Raw genomic sequence first — 16,547 nt, 5'->3', positions numbered from 1 at the left:
CAGCACCATCAGGACGGAGACGCTGTGGAGACCGAGTTTTGGAGGCCGCAGTGCTTTGATGCGGGGCGGACCCCAGCCCTCTTTGAAGTCCAAAACCCCACTGATACCAGACACTCACGGTTCTTTTTGCTGGAAACTGTAGGGCATGCTTCTAATTTTCACAATGAATTTAGCACCAGGATTATAATTTTCCTCTCTGCTTTTTCCCCTGATTTCATTCTTCGGTGATTCGAGGTGACCCTTGAATTCTCAGTGATAATCCTTCCAACACCCTCTCCAGCGCTTCCGTGGCCTCATCTGTTCTAACCACCTCCATCTCCTCCCCACTGCAGCTGCTCGTGCACACGATACCTCGGAACTGTTATCCTGCATACTTTATTCTTCTCATGACGGCTTTTCCAGAACACACGTAATTAAACTAAAATCCTCCCAAACAGGTCTGTCCCTGTTTGTCTTAAAATGTTTATTGTCACTCACTCTTGAGACAAAGATGAGCATCTGTGAGCATGTATAAATATACTTATGGGTCTGCCCAGAACATTTTTTGTGCCCAGAACATTTTTTCATAAATGTGGCCTCCATTGGTCCTCAGAACAATGCCATGAAGATGGGCTGTGGCTGCATTTCTCAACAGGGTAATACCTGCCAGGTATCACTTCCTGAAATTGATTCTGCACATCCAGGTGGGAGATAACCTAGTACATCCTTAGTGAAACCCTGAGAAATCAGAGGGGAGAGAGACTTTAGGGAGTTACCATGATGAGTCCCCACAGAAGCCGGTTCAGCTGGGGATGCGGCTCTGAGAACTCAGATGAATTCCTCGTGGCATGGGGCTTCGCAGGCTTTAATCCATGCCAGGCAGCTCTTTTTAAGATTCACTGTGTCACCAAGTTTTAACTAGATTGCCTCCTCCTCCTCCTAAGAAAACACAGAGAAACAGAGCAAAAGACCAAAACCAAAAAAAAAAAAAAGCCAAGAGAGACTTTGGAATCCCAGTCAAGCTCTGTAAAGATCTTCCAAGTAGAAAAGAAAGTCACAGCAACTAATCTTCCCTTCCCCCTCTTTCCTCGTCAGTGTAGGGGTCACGCTGGCTGGTGGAGAGCTGTGCATCCCAGCAGCAAACCTGCCTCTTCGCCCTCTTTTTTAAACCAATTTTCTTGATGAACATGTTGATTTATCTTGTTCTCATAGCAGTGTGTACGCTGTAGGTCAGAAAGCCAATGTGGGGTTTCTGAGGATGGCTGGGGGTGTTTTTTCCACATTCACTCTAGTGAGTCCTTGGCAAGATGGTCACCGGGTCTCCAGTCTGACTGGTGAACCACAGTGGAGTCCTGGGTACCCAGGGATTCGTACTCACTAGAACCTGCCTCTGTGGTTCTCTGAAGCTCCCCCTTTCACAGACAGCATTACCCTGGAGCATGCTTTCAGGTCTGCCTAGGGGAAGGCTGGGAACAATATTCTCTGGGCATACGTGTTATGTTACCTCAGATGCTTCTGGATTGTGTACTTGGCACTCAGGCACATGGCCCAGAGTCTGTGACCTGATCCAAGCCTGAGGATTGGGTGAGAATGAGCACTGTCGAGCATGGTCCCTGGAATCAGGCATCAGTTTGTCAGAGAGAAGCACTTTCATTTCTTCGGATAAAGTGTGACTTCAGGGGCTGTCCATCTTTCATTAATTAGCCACCACTGAAGTCCCTGAGGGTGAAGCCATTCTCCCTGATCCTGGTGTTGCTGCCCATGTTAGGGGCCTTGCCTTCCACACCATTGGCAGGTGAGGGCTGCTCAAAAGCTGCTCTTTAAAAAAGTGCTTTGTGACCACCTAGAGGGGTGGGATAGGGAGAGTGGGAGGGAGGGAGACGCAAGAGGGAAGAGATATGGGGATGTATGTATATGTATAGCTGATTAACTTTGTAATACAGCAGAAACTAACACACCATTGTAAAGCAATTATACTCCAATAAAGATGTTAAAAAAAAAATAGAAACCAAAAATAATTTGGTTTTTTTTCAGTCTCATCAGAGGAGGGGAGGAGGACTGGTGTGGCTGGCAAGGCAGGCTCAGCGGAGTTGGAGGGCGCAGGACACTCAAATATGCAAACGTAGCTCCACCCCAGTTCTTGGGTTACCACTCTTATACAAAAAGTATGTGGATCAGTTGCGAATTTATCAAGCATTGTAATGTAATAGCACACTAAATGAAAGTGTGCTTTTGGTTTTCAGTCATCGTAGCTCTGTAGCTACAAGAGAACAGATACTCTTTTAGCACAGACACCAGAATCTCATGAGTTTCCTCAAGTTAAGATTTAAAGATTTGGGCTTGTTTCCCTCTGTCTCCAAGTGCAAGTAGTCAGCCATCCAACCCAAGTGTCCTTGAACTCCTTATGCCCTAATTCAGTTCTACAATAGCAGCAACTGAGTTCCCCAAAGCCAGACCATCAAGGGATACTCTTTTCTAGGTGAAACCCAAACATCATTTACTGAGCTGCTCTGTCGCTGCATGTCAGGGGTTGCCGAATTCATACCTGTGGTATTGTGATGTAATAAGACATACATATTTTGGTCTTTGTCCCTGGCTCCCGACCAGCGCTCCTAAAACCCTTGTGATTGCCTAAGTGATGAGAGCAGTCAGAGCGTCTTTGGTCATATTTGCTTTTTGTGCCCAGTTGCTGAAATAGCTCCGTGGTGATAAAGGTGAAAGGAGCATTTCTGTTATTCATAACAAGTCCCTTTCAACCATATCTGAGTTTGTGCTGAGGTGACTTTTAGAAGCACCTAAGGATGGGGACTGGTCTCCAGGGAAGCCAGCCATATGATTAGAGGGCTGGAACTCTCCCCTGCAGCCTCTGGGGAGGGGAGAGGAGCTGGAGGTTAAGTTAACCACCAATGGCCAACGTTCGATTCAGTCACACCTACATAATGGAACCTCCATAAAAACCCTAAAGCAAGGGGTTCGGAGAACTTCTGGGCTGGTGAACACATCCACTCTGGAAGGGTGACATACTCCAACTCCACGGGGACAGAAGCTCTTGCACTTGGGACCCTTCTAGACCATACCCTATGTACCTGTTCATCTGGCTGTTCGTCTGGATCCTTTATCATATCCTTTACAATAAACTGGTAAATGTGTTTCCCTCGATTTATAGCAAATTATGGAGCCTAAGGAGCGGGTTGTGGAATATCCGGATTATAGCCAGTCTCTTGGAAGCCCAGGGGACAACCTGGGACTTGTGGTGGGTGTCTGAAGTGGGGGAAGTCTTGCGGGACTGAACCCTTTACCTGCTGGGTCTTCACTACATTCACATACTTAGTGTCATAATCGAATTGAATTGTAGACACCTGGCTGGTGTCTGAGCAGTTGGAGAATTAGCTGGTGTAAGAAAAACCCACACATTTGGTGTCAGAAGTGTTCTGTGAGGAAAGGAAACTAGCGTTTTTTGCTTTAAAATCCCATAATACAAGTTGTATTTTTATGCCTTCTGCCTCAGAAAAACAACCCCAGACTCCCCAGATTTCCCTGGAGCCTGCTGCCGGAATAACCACCCTTGGTACCAATTTCCGTATCAGTCAAAGTAGTTAGTTGCAACCAGCAAACTCTCAATGGTTTAAAAAGAAAATAAATTTTTGAAGGGCCATTGCGTGGTTAGAAAGTGGGCAAGAGCAACCAAGCTAGGAGCCAGAGCCTCAGACAAACGTGTCCTGCAGAACCGGTCCACGGGGCACTGCCAACACCACCTGCCCGCGGGGCCCTGGCTTGTCGTCCAGCATCACCAACGCCGGCCGCAGGAGGCTGCCGGTGGTGCTGGTGGCCCTGGGGCTGAGTGTTGCTCTGCGGCTACTGAATCCCTTCTCCTTTCTCTGGCTTCTTTGCATCTCCCGCCGTGTTAGCAGCTGGGGCTGCCTTGAAGCCATGCTGGGGACTGGGGGGCTTGAACAACAGTAATTTATTGTCTACACTCGGAGGCAGATGTCTGAGGTCAACATGTCTGCAGGATTGGTTCCGTCTGAGGCTGTGGGGGAGAAGCTGTTCCAGGCCTCTCTCCTTGGCTTGTGGAAGGCTGTAGACATCTCTTCCCTCTGTGCCTGTCTGTGTCCAGATTTCCCGTTTTTATAAGGATGCCAATTATATTGGACTGAGGCCCATAGTAATGACCTCACTGTAATTAATTACCTCCGTAATGATCTTACCTCCAAATAGGGGCCCATTCTGAGATAGCGAACCTAGGACCTCAGCCTGTGAATTGGGTTGGGGGAGCACAACTCGTAACACTAGTTCCGTGTGCAAAGTGTCTCACAGGGATTACACGATCCCTGGCCTGTTCCCTAGTTTGGCGAGGGTGACGTGGAGAAGGGGTAGCTGCAGACTTTGGGTCTTCTTTAGTGGAAGGTTGGCTTTCCTGTCTGCAAAGCTCACACAGTGGGGAGTTCCTCAGCCTTGGGAAGGGGTCAAGATCCTGTACGGCTGAAATTTCCTATGTCTGTGTGTGCCAGCTTGTGTATAGTGTGTGTGTGTGTACAGCACAGACATCATCCTAGCTTTCAGACGCATTGCTGTGTAAAAGAAGAGTGATCTAACGTAAAATTCTTCGTGGTGGGTACACTAGTTCTTTATTCCCATAAGCCAGGCATCATTAAATTACCTTTTACCAATAGTTGGTGAAATCGGTGAGATACACAGGAATAAGATTTATGAAGCCACTAAACATACAGCTATTAAAATAGATAAAGCAACATCATCTAATGAAATGTGAGCTTGACAGTGAAAAGTGTGGGCCAGCTTCAGGAATGCTTCAGAAATGTCACATTATTCTTTTGTAACCGTACCATAGGTAGCCCAAATTTGCTGTGATTCCAGTACCTTTAGAGAAAAGCATATTTAGTCCCTTTTTGTGTCTCTCTTATCACTGCCAATCTTGGCCTCAGCTGGGTGGCCCATATGAGGGATCTAGTCTCTAAAGAGTTCTCAAACTGTTGACATGTTTTTTTTCAAAATATTGGTATCATTAAGATTCCAGTGAAAGCATGATTTCGCCAAAAAATTATGTGGTTCATCATTTCTTCAGGAAGCATGTGTTTTGTGCACAACTCTGGAATGCTTGCCTTGGGTTATAAAGCAGAGTTATCAGAGCAGATACTTAATGCCAAACCAACATCTTGCAACCGGTATTTTCATCAAAAATATACCTGAACCATGATTCAAATATGAACAAGATAACAGGGAACAGAAAGTCACTCATATGTCAAGATCAGAATAAATAACAGAAATAACCAAGGAAAGGTGGGATTGGTCCAGGAAGACTTGTAGGAGTTTTGAGCTAGATGTAATAAAACATGATTACTGAGTGAAAGGAAACTGAGGGCAGAGAGAGGTAGGGCTTCGTTAGGATAACTCCATCTGTGGCCACTCTAAGTCCCACCTGCCTGTGAGTCCTCAAAAGGCATCTTCTCAGGCTCTTCCTGGCATAAGCCAAACAAAATCCCAGAATACTTTTTTGATATTTACAGATTTCATAATCTGGTCCTTGCCCAGACAAATATTGACCACCCGCAGGGGAACCACCAGCTTTGCTTCTCAGCAAGACTGCTGGGTCCCCATTCCCGCCCACTGCCTCCCAGAAAAGCCTCCCATGGCCTCTGGAGACTGGGGCACAGGCCATCTTTTCAGGCTCCCAAAATAAGACAGGAACTGCTTGGGTGGTAGCCGAACTGATTTTGAGAAACCTGATGTGGGTCAGTCATTTGAGGCTAATTTCAAACCTTTCAGTAAACATCAACCCTCCCAACTCTGGGAGAGATACAGATACCTACCCAGAAAGCTACGTAAACATGTTTTCCCTGCGATTGCTGTACTTCCTGTATCCAGTCAAGCCAGAAAGACCACAAGTGCTACCTTTCTCACAGTATTTTTCCACTTCTTGGCTGGGTCTCAGCCCGAACATGGAAGTGCAGAAATAAGCAAGAATAATAAAAGCTGGGCCCCTTCCAGGAAACGTGCAAGAGGAGTTCACACTGTTCTCTTCAGTTTCACTAGCAGTCACAGCAGTAGAACGAGCCCTGGGTTTCATGCCCTTGTCACGTGAGTGAGAATGTCTGGGAAAGTGACAGCAGAGAAAACGTACCCGCTCCCCAACTCCTCAGGTCCTACAAGACCAGAATCGTGGACTTGGCAGGTTTCTAAGTCAATACCTCTCATTCTGAGTTAACTGAGGTCCAGAGAAGTGAACCGTGATAACAGCTGTGCCAGGGAAAGGGGTCAGGGCTCCTGGCTCAGACCCCGCCGGAGCCGCACGGTGATGTTCAGCCTGTGGCGGTCCCCACAGCTGCTTCTGTCGCCCTCCTCACACCCGCCTCCTTAGATGTTGAAGGCAGTGGGAGATGCACAGGCCCTCGTTCCACATGCTGTGAGGGACCATGCCTACTGGAAGTGAGAGGTGTGGGGAGATCCAGTTTCACCTGACCACTTAGAAATTCAGACTTTTGGAGCAATAGCAAATGTTTGACTTCTCTGTTTTTCCATTATTATTGTGCCATTCAGTCATGATGAGAGTGCCATGACCTCGGGCATGTAGCCTCGGTCTTCTAGTCTGTAAGATGGTGATCATCATGGAACCCACTTTATGCAGGTGCCTGCTCACAGCACCACTGCTGTTAAATCGTTGCTATTATAAATCAGCGGTATTTTTCCATGGATAGCATTTTCTGATAAACTGTGAGCAATAGATCGAGGATACAGGGCAGTATGCAAAATGAGGATGTAAGCAGGAAGAGTCCGTTGTCCTGGGTTCATTTGAGACAGTGAGTGAGGACTCGAGAGGAGTTGGTATAATTCACGTTGCCTTCATCCAGCTCTGGGCACTCTCTGGAGAACACAGAATTCCGAGGTCCATAAACGAGTTCAACAGAAATCCCTTCTTAAGCATATACTTACGGATTTCTGGCATTTAAGAGAGAATTATAAAAAAAAGGAATGTTCAGAAGCCAGTCTTTTTAACACATTTGAGTGCTTTAAAAAAAATGAAAAACAAAACACCACATACTTCTTACAATCTTAAGAGCAAGAAGGTAGATATATTCAAATGCAAACAAAATAAAGTAAGAAACTGTGAAACAGTATTAGCGTATTTGAGGGAATTCTATTGATACTACTGCAGAGATTTTAAAATACCAGTTGAGAGCAGAAGAAAAGCCACCTGTCAGTGAGGTTCATCTGCACACAGTAACCTGAAAAAGTCACGTTCTTTCTCTCATAAAATTCTAAAACAGATGATTAATACAGCCAAGGACTGAATTAGATTAATTAATTTGGCTAATTTGAAATAATATGGCATTTCGACAGCATAATTTAGTCTCAGCTCAGTGATGAAAAACGGACTTCAAGAGATCCTTCCCCAAGCGTTTCAGTCTTGAAATCATTTCAGTTTCATGTTGCTCTAATTAGTCAGTCCGGTCACAGGAGGAAGGAGAGGAAAATACATTTCCTCAGTTCATGGTCAGTCGTTCTCTGCCCATGTGGACGTTAGTGCTCTCGCTCCTCACTCGGGGGCTGGACCGCTACCATAATGGACGGTAATGGATGGACGAGGCTCGGGGGAGGCGGCGGGGCTGCTGAGTCCAGGGAGGGAGGACTTCACAGGCACATCACTCTCTGCCTCCGGGAGCATGTCCGCCCCAACACAGGCAGCTGAAAGCAGGTCCGCTTATTCATGACCATCTCCTTCAATATTATGTGAAAAACCAAGCAGAGAGCGGCCAGGCCAAAATCAAGGGCGAGATCAGGACACACAGTCGCATGCCTGGCCCTCCTCCTACCCGGCTGGGCTCTCCCCTGCTCCTCCTGGAGCTCCCCACTCCCCTCGTGCCCTCTGAACTCTCCTGCTTTCTCCAGGCCTGCTGTCTCTTGCTTCTCCCAGAAGCTGGTCTGGTCTCAGAGCCCTCCGTCCATCTCTCCTCTGAACCTCTGAGAGCTTACGACCTGTGCCACTCGCAAAGCCCTGGCCACTCCCTGAGTTATTTCATTCGCCATGTCTCTCTGTGTGTGCAGACACGTGTCATGTCCCCCCATGGAGGGGGCTGAGTCCATCTCTTAGGGATCTGCTTAAGTGTTTGGCCTGTGGTTCCCTCTCTAAGAGCCACATCATGAGCTCTCCTTGCGCAGACTTCGACTGAACTACTTGACTGATTCTCAGACCATCAATAAAAGTAGGAGTTGCTGGTACCATGCTGTTCATTTTCTAAAAATATCAAGTTACATTAGACCCTGGGGTCAACAGTCTAGAATCACTCTAAATAATTCAGATACAGTGAATTCTGAAATGTAGCTGTGACCTCAGGAAATGTTTCAAATACAAAACAAGGGCGGTGCTGTTGGTAGGGAACATAAAAACCATACTTCTTAGGCGAGTCCATTTATCTCTGGGTTGTATTTCAAATGGGATCAGGAAGGATCTGGAGCAGGTTTGGAAGCCGGTGGCTGTCTCCTGGGACATCAGTGTGAACATGGACAGCGTTGCTGCGTGGGTCTGTACACCCTGCTTTTTCAGGGACGTTAGGACACGTGACCAGCAAGGGCGGTCCCAGCAGGAACAAAGCCTCCACAGAGAGCTCATCAACACTGTCCTGGTGGAATCTGGCAGCCCTGCATGTGGAGACGCTGGCTCACTGTCCGAGGGCCAGGCCTGTGTCGTCTAGTCCTGCTGGCTTAGAGCTGTATTTGCATTCTCATTGTGGCATCATCCAGCTCTGTTTTCCCTCTTCTCTAAAACTTAAAATTCCATCTCAACTAAAATTAATGCTTTTTCAGTACAAAACACTTATCCTAACCATCCTTTCATCAATTTTCAAGAATTGTATTAATGCAACAGTTGGATAATAATGACCCTTTTTACACTGAAATAGTAGCTGGCGACCGATTTACTTTCAAATTCAAAGGAGGAAAAAAACAAACACGAAAATAGACTCATTTGTTCTGGGACTAAGGACCAAGTCATTCCTTTTCTTACTTTTCAGTGTAAATAATTCCTGCTCAAAAGCTTCCTGGCAGAAAGCTGAGCAGGAAGAGAGAGAAGAGGTGGCTCGTTAAGTGTTTGAGGCCATGGGTGCTGCTCCGCCACAGCCTGGACCCGGGCGCTGGCCCATGGGCGTCGTGCCCGGGGAGGAGAGTCCTCCTCTGGCTCCCAGGCCTCCCTGGGCAAAGCGCCAGGAGCGAGCGGGGCTCTGCCCCCCACCCCGACCCTGAGGGCATGGCTGGTGGGATAGAACAGGGCCAAGCTCAGTGCTGAAGGGTCCTGATCCCATCAAGGAGGGGCTGGTGTTCCCTAATCGCGGGGATTAAGGGTTCCGGATCCCAGGGCAGAACCCAATCCCAGAGCCCGATGCCGCCCGTGTGCCCTGGGCAGTGGGGCCACCCTGTCCCAGCACACGTGCGGGCGCCACACACTTTCCTCGGCCTGGCCGGCATCTCCCTCTTGACCTCCTGATCCCTTTCTCTCTGAGATCAGGAAGGGAAAGGCAGAAAAGGAAACCTCATCACTGACTTCCGGGACTAGATCTTACTTCAGTCTTCCCATGACCAAGAGGCAGGAGTTGTTATGATACTGAATTTTATTTACAGTGAGGAAATGAGATTCCGAGAGTTGGGGATTAGTACAAAGCCGCACAGCAGTCAAGTGAAGGGCTAAGCTTTGGGCACAGAACTTGGTAACTCCAACGTCCTTGAAGAGTCATCCCCGTGGAGCGCCCCCTGAAGGGCTCCTACTCCTGCTGCTGTGGGTGAGCGGGTACTGGACACCCAGTGGACCTCCGCCCCAGGCCCTCACCCAGTGGTGTGTGGAGCGCACTCAGGACCCAGGCACCCACCTGCAGCTGCCGTGCTCAGCCAGGGGACTGCCCTCCGGGGAGCCCACCCAACCTGCACTGGAGACAGGGGACCGCTCTGACGGGCCCTCCCACTCCATGGGCTCCCCGGGGGCAGTGACAACTGTATTGTATCTGCTGTCTCTCGCTGCCTGGATGTGTGTCCTTACCCAGAGCCCACGGTCCCCCTCTTTGCTGCCCTGAGTGTTGCCTGAGGACCAGCAGCAGGGCACCTCCTGTAAGCTGGTTAGAAATGCAGACCCAACCCCCCTTCCAGACCTGCTGGACCGAGATCTGCATTTTAACAAGATACGACTCAGGCCTCAAATAGGAGCTGTTTAGATACATTCTTGAAAAATGCCAAAAGTAGACAAAGCAAAATAGAATAATGATAGTACCAGGGTTTTTTTTGTTTTTTAATTTGGCATCATTTTGAAAACACTGTTCAGTATTTAAAAAAATAAAAAGCAAGGCAGAAAAAGCACATTGTAAAAGCTTTTTCTAAATTTCAATGAAAACCCAATTTAACTTTTAATTTATTTGCTGGTCTTTCTGACCCACCGTAAGTTTTGCTTGCCTGGTATGGTGTTCCTGCAGTATAAATACTGCTGCAGTACATCACTAGGTTTTTAGCCTCTGTGCAGCAGGAGGGAAGGCTTCCAGATAATGAAACCTGTTGCCCTCCTGCCCAACCATCAGTCTCATCTTGAGTCTCATCTTGCCAAGGGTTTCAACTCAACACCCCTGGAATATTCAGCTGCTTTATGAGCTGCTGGAAAAGTAGCTTATCGACTTGGTTACCACTTAAGGCCATAAGAACAACCAGGATTTCAGATGAGACTCCTTGGCCAGCAGTGTCTTTGCCCAGCTACTCAGAATTGACATATACGAAGTTAGAAAATCTGTTGTGTGTGAAATAGAAATCCACAGGGTGGAGAAGGGGGGATACTTCGCTTGTCATTTCAGTTTTTGTATTTCAGAACTTCTCCAAAAAGGCAATAATAACCTCTCACCATGGCATTGCTGCTTCTGCCTTCCATTTCCAAGTGACAAACAGTAGGGCACGGTGAGAAACTGAGCTGAAAACATGCAAAATGTGACCTTAGGATGACAGAATTCACCCCACAGCCCCACAGGCTCAAGCCACAAATGTAGGAGTCCTTCCTCACTCATATTTTGTCCTTCTCTCTCCGTGTGACAAAGCCTTTGTGGCTCCACCTTCAGAATCTCTGTCCAGTCCATCTGTTCTCCTCACGCAGGGCCCACCTCCCCACAGGGCCACGTTCAGTGTCCTGGATCGGGGAGCCTGGTCGGTCTCTGTTCCACACGGGGACTCTGCACAAGGCTGTGCTTCACACACCGTATTTTTAAAGGAAAATACGATTAGTCCCTCCTGCAAAGAGTATAAGAAAGAAAATTAAACTAGAAGAGACAATAATTGTATGAAGAGATATTAACTGAATGATAATCAGTTCTTACAGACGCGGAGGGGATCTTCCTGAGATGGGCCTGTAAGGGCCTGTCTGTCCCTTCAGGAGTCTTTGCTTGTAGTCCTAGGGGGGTCACGGCTCAAATTCAAACAGAACAGATTCTAAAATAAGACCCCCAATAGTGTCTTGGCTAGTAGGGGATTAGGAAGAAATTTCCCGGTAGGACTAGAGAAGTCCCCACTACTAGGGGGATCGGGTGCCAGGGTGGTGCTGGTGTCCCCTGGCCTCGGAGGCAGAGTCTGCGGCCCTGCACGTGCTGTTGGCCATGCACCTGTCCGGGGCGCGGGGCCCACATGGATTGGGTGAGGCCAGCAGGAAGCCATCCCAGCTGCCAGGCGTCAAGGGTCCCAGCAGCGCCACACCCTCAGGGAACCCGGGAAAGGGAGAGGGGCCAGGCAGGGTGACAGTGGGACAGACGCAGAACGTGCGAGTGGCCGTGATAGCATTTCTGTTTATTTTGCAGTGTCCCCAAGGCCGTGTGGACTGGACGTGGGCCTCGTTTCCTGTCGCCTTCTGGTCCTCCCTGTCCGTGTGTCCAGCCGGGAGAAGCTCCCCGTGTGCCGGGAGGGAAGCCCTGGCCTCTGGGCTTAGATGATGAGAGAGACTGAGGCTCCTCCCCCTCTTTTTGTTGTTCGGTAAAACCCGGAGGTGGTTGATAAGGGCCTGCCGGGGGCCCTGCAGCCACAGCTGTCCAGCTCAGCCCCCTGTCGGCAGGTCGTTTGGGTAGGGGATGCAGCTTGTTGAGGGTGATGACACAAGTCCTCCATGGCCCCTTTAAGGGGAGCCCCCCAACTCCCGTGACTGAGTCCTACTCCCACTGTGGCTCAGAACCTTCCAGAAGCAGAGCCCACGTGGCCCCCAGCACCCAGCAAATTGGAGGGTGAACTTGGCCTTCTGAAATGCACGCTTCTCCTGAATTAGGATGTTCAGGAGTGTAGGAAGCTGTCCCGTCATAGCTACAAAAAGCCAAAACTGACATCAGGGAAAGACAGCCTCATTCTCTGGCTGAATTAGACAAAAAGTGGAAATCGCCTCCGTCTCCTACCACCCGGAGTTCAAGGCTGGGAGAGGTCTGTGTGGGCATGTGTGGCTGATGCCTCGGGATTTCCCGGTGGGGCCCCAGCCAACCACCCAAGGGCAGGTTCCCTGCGGTTACTGGAGATGCCACATGTCCTGTCCCAGACCTCCGTCCTCCTGAGTCTCAGGAGAAGGGGGCAGAGGGTGGAGGAAGGTGAGGAGCATTTGCTGAAGGCCCGCAGGAGAAGCAGAGTCCATTCATCTCGCTGCTTCACAGGCTGGTGCTGAGCCAAGCCTTTCTCACAGACAGAGTTTAACCCCAAACCTCAGCCTGTGAACACAGATGACCACAGAGCTTCTTTTTACTTTTTTAAAATTTATTTATGAATTCATTTATTTTTGGCTGCGTTGGGTCTTTGTTGCTGTGTACCAGCTTTCTCTGGTTGCAGCAAACGGGGGCTACTCTTCGTTGCGGTGCACGGGCTTCTCACTGCAGTGGCTTCTCTTGTTGCAGAGCACGGGCTCTAGGCGAGTGGGCTTCAGTAGTTGCAGCACGCAGGCTCAGTAGTTGCGGCGCACAGGCTTAGTTGCTCTGCGGCATGTGGGATCTTCCTGGACCAGGGATCGCACAGTGTCCCCTGCATTGGCAGGCGGATTCTTAACCACTGTGCCACCAGGGAAGTCCCCAGAGGTTCTTTTTAAAGAGAAGGATACAAAAGGGGATGTTTGAGGCTGAATTTGTGTCCTCCCCATACTCATCAGCTGAAGTCTAACCCCTACTAGCTCAGAATGTGACTGGATTTAAGGAGGTGATTAATGAGGCCACTAGGATGGGCCCTGATCCCGTAGGGCTGGTGCCCTTATAAGAGGAGATCAGGATACAGACACACGCAGAGGGATGACCACGTGAGGATGCAGGGAGAAGACGGCGTCTACACACCCAAGAGAGGCCTCAGAGGAAAGCAGCCCTGCTGACCCCCGGACCTCGGATTTCCAGCCTCCAGGACTGGTGGTGAAACCCTCAGTCAGGGGAGCCTTGTTATGGCCACCCGAGCTGACCGCACTCTCTGGGCACCCCCTGCTCTCCCCAGACACCCCCAAGGAAACCTGGCACTTCTTGGAATGCCGTCTGAAAGACCCTGATCTAAGCCATTCCTCATTTTGGAAGCACGAAATCGCACTCAGGGTTTGCAATGTGTCCATTAGGCGCCCCCGGGCCCTGGCAGAGCAGACAATGCACCATAGCTGGGCCCCAGGGCACCATGATGGGGACATCTCGGCTGAGACTGGACCAGCACTTCCGGAGCCGTCCTCCCTGCTGGCTGGAGACGTCGTGTCCCAACCCTCCCACTTCCTCCTCTCCCCTCCCTCTTCCTCCTCTCCCCTCCCTGCTCCGTATCAGATGTGCGTGGACATGGGGTTCGCAACGCACCACGCACCGCTCCTGCTCAGGTGATGGCGGCAGTTACTTTCCCCTTCCTTCACACAGTTGGGCCTAATGCTTATCTCCCCGGATGGCCTGGTGACTGACCCTCAACAGTGTGGAGCGAACACAGGTCAGAGGATGGTGGTCTCCTGCTGCAAGTGCCCAGGCAGTGAAAGGCACACCATGGAGGGAGAAGGAATCGAGCAGAGCGTCATTAGACTTGGCCACTTTGGCTGCTTCTCATGTTTCCTCTACAGGAAGGGTTGGCTTCCTGCTGCCACACAGACAGCTCTGCAAGAAGCTGGTCCTGACCCCACTCTGGTGGGGTGTCCACGCTGTGATCGAAGGGGAGGCATGGAGGCTGTGGCTGCCAGTCTGTTTCCCTAAGGAGCTGGGGACCCAGCCTGCCTGGTGGGACTTCTCACCTGCTGGTTACGCTAGACCTCCCAAGCTTTGTGCCATCCAGGGGTGTTAGTCAAGTCAAGCTGCGTAACAGACACCACAAATGGTGGCTTAAACGACAGACATATATTCTCCCCCAGACCTGGAGGCTGAAGTCCGTGATCAAGGCATCACCAGCAAGGGCTGGTTCCTCCTGAGGCCTCTCTCCTTGCGGTGTAGACACCGTCTTCTCCCTGTGTCCTCACATGGTTGTCCCTGTGTGTGTGTCTGTGTCTGCATCTCCTCTTCTTATAAGGACACCAGTCCTATGGGATTAGGGCCGCACCTACATGACCTCATTTTACCTTAGTCTCCTCTGTAAAGACCCTATCGACCCTATCACCAAATACCGTCACCTTCTGAGGTGTCTGTGCCTGTGTTCGTTGCTCCACATCCTCACCAGCATTTGGTGTTGTCGGTGTCATTCTAATAGGAGTGTAGTGGTATCTTGCTGTTTTAATTTGTATTTCCCTGCAGACATATAGTGTGGAGCATCTTTTCATATGCTTGGTTGCCATCTGTATACATCTGTATATCTTCTCTGGTGAGGCGTCTGTTAAGATCTTTGGCCCATTTTTAATCTTCTTATTGTTGAGAGGTATTGCTTTTTTCACTAAAAGAAAAAAGGTTATAGTTTTTATAAAGAGATATCCCCATAAACGGCAGAGATGTGAAGATAGTGAACCCTCATCTCCTTTAAGGTGCATTCAGTTGCTTTTCATACTTCATACTGAGGAACAATCAATTACTGATTTATTAAATGCTTAGAAGGTGCTTACCACCTTGACTTGGTCTGTGACTTCCCAAAGATTGTAATTTTGCTGATTATGTAAATCTGCACATACAGTCACACCAGCAATTCAGAGATTCATGCAAGGAGCATCTTTAGTTAGGGAATGATCGCATGGTTCGGAGTTTAAGGAAAGAGGTGGATGTTGCCTGGAGTGGAGAGGTCGGGGTTGGGGGAGGGAAGAGCCCTTCGGGAGGACAAACACACACACACACACACAGACACACAGACACACACACACACACACACACACGCATATACACAGCCAGAGCCCATCTGGCATTATGATTATGTTACACCAACTTTGTGATTCTAAGCAGGTCCTTTACACTTTCTGCCCCTGAGTCTGCTTGGTTTTGTTTTTCTTCTGAGGAATAAGGAGCATGGTTCCGTCCTCATGTGTTCTCCTCAATGAAATGGGAGAGCTAGTCTGAACTTGTAAACTGTAGTGTCTGCCACAGGCCTGCGTGGTGTGAGTGCTGTCTTGCCATCCTCACCCATTGTTCCCTGCAGGTGGACCCCCCAGGGGACCCCGAGGTGGGGGGCTGTGGTGATGGGGCTGGGGAGTCTCTGGGTGTCTCTCAGGCCCCACACGCCTGCACCCCAGTTCTTCACCCTGGCCCCGAGTCACCCAGGCATTTCCCTGAAGCACTTTCACCCTGGAAAGGCCCACTCTGGGCTGGAACATGCTCCCCACAGGAAGATAGTGGGGTGGTTTAGACCCCCCTTCCTCCCATGGAGAGCCAGGTACTCCCCAAGTGCTATTGACTAGATGTTTTTGTGTCCCCCCAAATTCCCTATATTGAAATCCCATCTCCCCAGGTGATGGAGTGAGGAAGTGAGTCCTCTGGGAGGTGATGAGGTCATGAGGGTGGACCCTCACGATGGGATTAGAGAGTCCCGTCACCCCTTCCTCCAGGTGAGGACAGAATCTGCCTGTCTTGATCCTGGACGTCCAGCCTCCAGAACCGAGAGGAATCAATGTCTGCTGTTTATAAACAACCCCCGCCAACACAAGTCTGTGGTTCTGGGACAGCAGCTCAACTCACTGAGGCGGAGCCTCTGGGGACTCAGCCTTCTGGGTGACAGGGAGTCTAGGGGAGCCTGGGGCTGGGGAGGAGGTGGAGTCGCCCTCAGGGTCCAGGCTGCGAGGCATCATAGTGTCGCCGCATCAGCGAATCTCCCAGGTGGCGTCGGGGTGGCTGGTCAGCTCCTCGTCCTCGTTTTGGGCTGGGCATTTGGTGGGGCAGGGGAGGGCAGGGGATCAGGACCAGCCCAGCTCAACTGGCCCCCGTGCAAGCCCCTCTGTGTCCCAGAGGCCATCTGTGCTGAGCTGGCGCCCTGTGGTCCTGGATTCCAGGCGGAGAGTTAACCAAAGCCGAAGCCTACTCCCTGTGAGCGGGGCCCTGAATGGATCGTGTTCTTCCTTTAGATGCAGGAGGCTCAGGAGGCGGCCCTGGAGGAGTCTGGCGCTGTGGGCATCGCCTTTACCAGCATGCGATTCTTCATCACTAAGGTAAAACTGCTGCCTC

At 50.0% G+C, this 16,547-nt stretch overlaps 2 long non-coding RNA genes across 2 annotated transcripts in view; one reads left to right on the top strand and one right to left on the bottom strand.

Moving 5' to 3' along the window:
• The window catches only part of LOC309655281, a 380,610-nt gene that overhangs the window by 197,486 nt on the left and 166,577 nt on the right, over window positions 1–16,547 (bottom strand). The window lies entirely within an intron of this gene.
• The window catches only part of LOC309655275, a 44,361-nt gene that overhangs the window by 11,890 nt on the left and 15,924 nt on the right, over window positions 1–16,547 (top strand). Inside the window, exon 2 of the long non-coding RNA XR_014260742.1 lies at window positions 16,448–16,531. This is a non-coding gene — a long non-coding RNA (uncharacterized lncRNA). The remainder of the gene's footprint in view (window positions 1–16,447; window positions 16,532–16,547) is intronic.

Source organism: Balaenoptera physalus (genome assembly GCF_965194825.1).
Source record: "Balaenoptera physalus genome assembly, chromosome: 2".
Lineage (NCBI taxonomy): Eukaryota > Metazoa > Chordata > Mammalia > Artiodactyla > Balaenopteridae > Balaenoptera > Balaenoptera physalus.
Note: the sequence above shows the minus strand (reverse complement) of the source record. Positions and strands in the feature narration are given on the sequence as shown.